This window comes from Pyxicephalus adspersus, chromosome 8, assembly GCF_032062135.1.
Source record: "Pyxicephalus adspersus chromosome 8, UCB_Pads_2.0, whole genome shotgun sequence".
In the NCBI taxonomy this organism is placed as follows: domain Eukaryota; kingdom Metazoa; phylum Chordata; class Amphibia; order Anura; family Pyxicephalidae; genus Pyxicephalus; species Pyxicephalus adspersus.
The window spans coordinates 62,726,617-62,732,746 of record NC_092865.1 but is presented as its reverse complement, the minus strand read 5'-3'; the positions used below and the strand labels follow the sequence as shown (position 1 = coordinate 62,732,746).

The window sequence follows — 6,130 nt, the reverse complement described above, 5'->3', positions numbered from 1 at the left end:
TCTTGCACCATTATTCATCAGGAAAAAAATGCCCTAAATTGTACAAGAGTGAAAATTGGCACATACATATAAATTAATTAACTGTACAATTGGATCTGCCCATGACGTACCTAATGTACCTCAGAATCAGATAATGTCTCAATCTAGTTCAAGTATTTATAATTGCAGAGTTAACGTAAAAACCTGGTTGTAAGGTGGGGGGGTGACATCGGGCCCCCTATGGGACAACAAGTTGTTCCACATAATTGTCATTATGAAAGTGCAACGCTTGTCATATGTTAAAATAAATATAAATATATCTGATACCTTCAAAATATGCAGACGGTAATGAAAAGGACACACCGTTTAAATAACTTTTTCATTTACACCTTGGCATTACATTCTTCGGATATGAATGAAAAATTAAGTACATATTTATCATAAATACATATATATGATTTTATATGATCACTAATACTGATAGCTCTGATAAATAAATAAAACATAGAATATGCTTACATACATAGCTAGGAAATTGTCAGCTTGTCAGCCAAAGAAAAGTAAAATGGCAATGGGAATATAGGTATGGTTGGGAGTCTTTGGATAAACCAAAAACAGATACATACATAATATAATACATATATAAAATACATAGATAATATGTATTTAGTTTACCCAAAGACTGCCAATCAAAACATGGTAAATTAAAGGAAAACTCCACTTTTTGCTTCAAAAACTTAACTTGAATTATTAACACCAAAAATTCCGTCAGTATTTCTAGAATTCTCAAAAATTTAAATGTCCGTCTCCGGTACTTACAGCAAGAGAATTTCAATGTATAATATGTGTATAAAACAGTCTAATTTCCTGCTCATGTGATTGGCTCACTACACTCTCCATAAAAAGTGGAGTTTACCTTTAAGCATTTGGACAGTTTTGGTGTGTACTGATCTGATGCCTTTTACAATCTATAAGGTACATTCCTCTTTCTGTCTCTCTATAGTGTATTTGTGAGTATTTTGTCATTTTATTAAGATAGTGTTGATGGTTTTATTAATTAAATAGCATTTCTATGATGCCCTTAAAGAAAGCAGGGGTGTTGGATAGACCACCATGATTTTCTCCAGTAGACAACGTAAGATTTCTTTCTCTTGGAAATATAGTGGGAGCTACATTTAAGCCAAGATTAAAATGTATGGGTTGCTATTTCTGCCCTCCATCTAAACATGCTTATTGCCTGGTATCTACTTAGACTCACCCAAAAACCAAAGAAATCACACTTACCTTCTATCCCACAGATCAATCTATCCATCTCCAGGTTTCTTCCATCTCGTCCCGTGTTGTCTCCGTATCCGTCTTCCGCCCAGTGCAGAAGAAGCACCAGGCACTGACATCTTCTCCTCTCATCTTCTCTCTTCTTCTTCCTACGTCACCTGATCTCGCACTTCGCAGGCGCCAGATCGGGTGACGTAGATTGGGAAAAACCTTGGCAAATTCAATGCCGAATTGGGAGGTTCCCCAATTTTTTTCTTTAATATGGAAAAGGCCCGGCATACACAGAAGGAGCACCCAAGAGACTCCCGGGATGCGTGACATAGGTATCCCGGGGGGCTCTGTGCTCCCATTCATTCTTGATTGCCCAGGCGATTGAGAATAAGGGGGCTGTGCTGCACCTTTTTTTTTTTTTTTAAACAAAAGGGTGTTGCACTTAAAGAAAACACTAACAAATTTTTACTTTAAATAAAAGGGTTTTCTACCCTTTTATGTAAAGTAAAAATTCTGAATTTAGGTACGCTTTAAGAACGGAACAAATTAGAAATCAGGAGAATCAGAAGTCCTTGTGCACACACCTGTTTCCAAATTTGGACCTGTGTTGATGGGCTTTTTGAGCAGTTTTTGCATCCAAAATTGTCAACTTTTGTTTGTCAAATAATTAAGAAATACAGTATATAGATTGGAGTAAGAATTTGGTGTAATGCACTGTGTGCAGAATGATTTACCCAGAAGCTGATATTTCCACACTAGAATCCAAGATTGATGTAAGATAGATGGGGAGCCGTCTTTCCAGCACCTACGCCAAATCAGTTTGGCGCAGAGTAAATTTGGGGTTGATTGACTAAGGGAGAAGGAGTGTAACTTGTGCATTGGGTGAAACTGTGTTCACACTGAATACCCAATAAGGTCTGGAAAATTAAAGCAGAACTAAAATTCAACTTTAAGAATTGGTGATCAGGCAGAGCATTTTTACCGGAAGGGACAAGAGATGTCCCTTCTGCAATAAGCATTCTTACTTGCCTGATCGCTCCATGAAACTGTCAGCTCAGCGTTGGTTGCCTGCGTTTGCTGGGATTGAATGATCTCTCACGTGCCCGTGTGGGAGTTATATGAACTTGGATGAAGATCTCAACTAGGAAATGAAGAAAGAAGATGGCGGCACCTGTGACGGAACAGGGACAGGTGTGTATAGCGGCATTAAGTTCTAAAACTTTAAAACAAAGGATTTTTGCTAGCACGTGACTGGATGACTTAAGTGAAAGCACAATCCCCTATTCACTAAGCTAAGTGAACACTTGCTACTCATTTGACAGATCAACCATACAAAATGTCTTTATGTGTTGCACGATCAGTACACACCTGCTTACATATAAGTACATATTGAAAAGAATAGGAAATATCCACGTACGGAACGTAATCCAAAAATGAATTTTGCATATTCACACAAAATTTACAACATTTTTGACGTGCAAAACAAATGTTAATATGATATTTTTTAAACCAAAGAACTGGATACAATGCACATTATTTAAAAAAAATGAGTCATTAAGATTCCATCTTCTGAATAAAATATAATCATTCTCTTTTTGTATGGGCAGAGTACACTTTTTTTAGTTGCATACTTGTGTATTCCAACCTCAGATAAAGGACTACCCAACAAAATTGTAATATAGAACAAACATTTCTCTGTAACAGACATCCCATGCAATGTCAGAGAAACATGCCACTTTTTAATTACATGTCTGTTTAACCCCTTTACTGCTTTGGGGGGGGGGGGGGGGGGGGGGGGGGGGGGGGGCTGCAGAGGTTACAGAATACAAAAGTCTCTAGCAGTAAGGGGTTAAATTTTCCTATATATTGATTAGGCTGTCCAACCTGGCCCAGAACACTTTAGGAACTTTGCTTTGTAACAATGAAAGGGATTGGCCAACTGCTTTAGGGAGGGACACACATGGGCAGGTTTGATTTGATTCAAGACCTTGGCCTATTGACAAATGGCATGTATGTGCATTATTTGTAGGTTCTACTTCTTCTTACTCCATGGCAGACCATATGAATGCTGGAAAATGTCCAGCAACTGGTACAATATTTGTTATATGCAGAATATAATGTTTGCATTGTCTGATACAGACAATCACTTAGCCTATTGCCATAACCCACCCTGCCACAAACCTCCTCTCTCCAGTACTAAAATGTGGATGGGACCCTAATATCATCACATACAATGCAGGATGGTGGGGGCCCTTTATTGTATGTGATGAGGTTGGTGAAAAAAGCAAAGGGGTAGATTGAAACAAGTATTTCTTAGTGTTAGATTCATCATAGATGAAACTAGAATTGTATTCTGCATATGTTGGGGCGAGAAGCCCAAGGAGAATTGTTCCAATTGGAAGTAGAACTGTTTAGGATGACCACAACTAAGGGCTTCCTAGTTCCTCTGCCACTGTCTAGCTGGTTGAAGCAGAACACCTGGCAAATAGAAGTATGTGTATGTAAACTGGTTCACTTAACAGTTTGTAATTCCATTCACTAATATGATTCACACACCTCTGCCACAATGTATTGCTTGGCAAGGGCCACCCCTATTTCCTGAAATTATCATTGCAGCTTCCGGCTCAGCTGCCTCCGGGACAGAGATGCCTCATGATGCTGATTTATTGCCCAATAAATGGACTGAAGGAAATGATTACATGTAAAACAAACCAACAAAATACAGTTGTCAAAGACATGCCAGAGCTGTGTGAACCCCACAAATGTACACAATAAGAAATACACAATTTCCTCTGTGTATGGAGGAGTTTGCCTGGTGTTCTACCTAAGGCTTGCGAAAGCACACAAAGCCAGCATCTCAAGCCACAAAACGTCCAAATCCCTCAGTTATCAACAAGATCAACAATTTGGAGAGGACAGAGGAGGGGACTTTTATCTTTAGAAGAAGGACATAAAGACATATATGTTTTTTTTTAGCATTTCATCAATAAACAGTAATTTTCCAGAACAAATTACCATCCAATTGCTTTGACGATGGCAGTTTGGCTTGCAGGTGGGACTGTTTCAATGGACAATATGTATAGTGTGTATCGCTATAGTAAATTGTTCTCTTAGTTTCTGTGGGTTCTGACCACGATCACACAATACATCTAGTGAACACAATACAACAGTCACACATTGGCCACAGATGGTGTTTTCTGCAGAGCTGCATCAGTGAGGTTTCAATCCACAATAGATTACTTCTGGGTCGACTTCACTTCTCTGCTGAATCTTGCTGTTCTTTAACTGCAACCGAGAAAAAAAAGCATTAAAATAGTGTAATGCATACCCTGTCACATGTGATAGAATAGTTGTATACCAAACTAAAACAATATAGAATTTATTTTAAAGGCCAATTTACACCTATGCAAAGGAAAAGATAGGTGGACATTTGTTCCCCAGGCCACTACTGAGAAGATATGTTGGGTTGGTGGTCCAAAGCAGATACATCTCTATGCAGACATCGATAATAGTGGGACCTGAGGGCAGTGACACATGCTATAGTTACCCGTTCCCTATTAAGATGTGTGATCACAACTTCCAGCAGAGGTGCTATCTTACTTTGTGGCTCAGAGATGTCATATGATTGAAGTTACAAGATCTGAAAGGGGTGTCACAATAAATCACTGTATGGAACACATGGCTTTGTACCCCTTTGTCTCTATAGATATCTGTTCCTAATATAAAAGAATATGATTACTTGCATTTATTCCCCAGACCAATGGTTCCCAGTCCTTTAATTTAGGTTTTTACTTCCTTATCTATCAATTTAAGGAAAATGAACAGTAAAACTTTTCTTTGTATTAAGTATACCTTTTAAAAACTTTCCAAGGCTGGAGAGGATACACTTTCATCAGTGGTGACCCAGCAAATCTGGAATAGATTTCTTAAAAGTAATTTGCTAATTTTTAGTAAATGTTTTCAATCCTGGGCCAGATCCGTTCCAGGTTTGCCGTATCACCCATCTTCACTGATGAAAGTGTATCCTCTTCAGCCTTTAATAAATCAGGCCCTATGAGTGGACCCTATCGGGTTGTGTCAACATGATCCTGGGCTGTAGATGCTACAGTCATTGATAAGAAATTTTAGCTGGGCTCGGAGGATGGCGACTGAAACAGGTAATTTTTCAATCTGCAGTTTCAGGGAACCTAGAAAAGGTTGGGTAGACCAATTTTGTTTTCTGAAAATCCAAACCTTCTTGCAAGGACAGTGACTTCTTCTAATGCACTATGGAGGATGGAAAGGTAAGTATATTATCCAATTTTTGATTCTCTACAGGTTTTGTTTTTATACATTTTATGCAATGTTTTATTAACAGATTAGGGGGGGATTAAAAAGTGAAGTTAGCATAGAGTGTACTGTAAGGTCTGATTTAATGTCCCCTCTCCCCAACAGCTTATGTGTACCCTGTTGTTTGGCACAGCCACCGGAATCCAACGGAGGAAGACCTGTGTAAGCTCCAATTGTAGATTGGAGCTTACACTTGATAAACCTCTCTCTGGCCTCCTATGACAACAACTAGATTGTAAGCTCTTCGGGGCAGGGTCCTCTCCTCCTGTGTCACTGTCTGTAGTCGTCTGTCATTTGCAACCCCTATTTAATGTACAGCGCTGCATAATATGTTATGTGTTATGTGCTATATAAATCATGTTTATTATTATTATTATTATTAATAATAATAATAATAATAATAATACCAATGAGCAAAAATGCAAACATCCACATTATCACATGGTAGGAAGGGGAGTCATCTTGTCTTGCACTTGGAAAGCCTTTACCTCTTGATGCAAATTTAGGATCTTAATGTTTACTACAGGTAAAGTCTCTGTTTTCTCATATCAAATCT

At 38.4% G+C, this 6,130-nt stretch overlaps 1 protein-coding gene across 9 annotated transcripts in view; it reads right to left on the bottom strand.

Annotated features, from left to right (window-relative positions):
* Window positions 1–3,051: 3,051 nt before the first annotated feature.
* ERC2 (ELKS/RAB6-interacting/CAST family member 2) overlaps window positions 3,052–6,130 on the bottom strand; it is a 574,412-nt gene continuing 571,333 nt past the window's right edge. For all 9 annotated transcript variants that reach the window (XM_072420915.1, XM_072420919.1, XM_072420917.1 and 6 more), the window contains one exon: window positions 3,052–4,530. The gene's annotated coding sequence lies outside the window, so the exon portion shown is untranslated. The remainder of the gene's footprint in view (window positions 4,531–6,130) is intronic.